Source organism: Macrobrachium rosenbergii, chromosome 13, assembly GCF_040412425.1.
Source record: "Macrobrachium rosenbergii isolate ZJJX-2024 chromosome 13, ASM4041242v1, whole genome shotgun sequence".
Lineage (NCBI taxonomy): Eukaryota > Metazoa > Arthropoda > Malacostraca > Decapoda > Palaemonidae > Macrobrachium > Macrobrachium rosenbergii.
The window spans coordinates 28425284-28426035 of NC_089753.1; positions in this window are offsets into that span (position 1 = coordinate 28425284).

Genomic DNA, 752 nt, shown 5'->3' on the forward strand with positions numbered 1-752 from the left:
TCTGAAGTTTGCTATCTCCTTTGACTGGTGATAAATCTACCTTTACTAGAGTCTGTATAGTTATCGTTTAGAACAGAGGTTTCTCTTTAAGAGCTTCAACTTCACAGGAAGCACATGAAAACGCTGGATGCTGCATGTTAAATTAGCTACAATTAACCTCATTTCTGAGTGAGTGTAAAACTTAAGTATCGACGAATATTTCAATAAAACAATTGTGCACACAGTGGTGTTCGTCAACTTTCTCCTGGGTTGACATTTTGTGCAAATTACTGGTCCAGCGAGTTTAAGTATCGGTTTTGAGCAACTAGAAACTTTTTATTATAACATCTAAATCTACTGAGACTTTATATCACAGCAATCTAATTCGACAAGGTATTTACTTAAACCTATTTCTTGCTGAAATATTATACAGTCTGAGCAAAGGCGTAATCTATTTTCATTAATTACGCGCACCATATTCTAATTCACTCTATCACTGAATCTGAGATCACTCTTGATCCATCAAACATTAAAGCCACTAGAACTAATGAAAATATTTTTAAGACCATATTTATCAAAATTGTATATTATTTTAGCAATTACTTTGAGAATTTTGATTTATTTTTTGTTATAGAATTATTTTTACGTAATAAAGCCCAACTCGAGCAGCAGCGCCTCTAGCGGCGATATTAGAAGTTAGTTCAGTCCTTGTTTACCTCCCGTCGCGTTAAGGTGTATGGCCGTCTGGTCTTCTAAATCGTTAAATCGTTAAT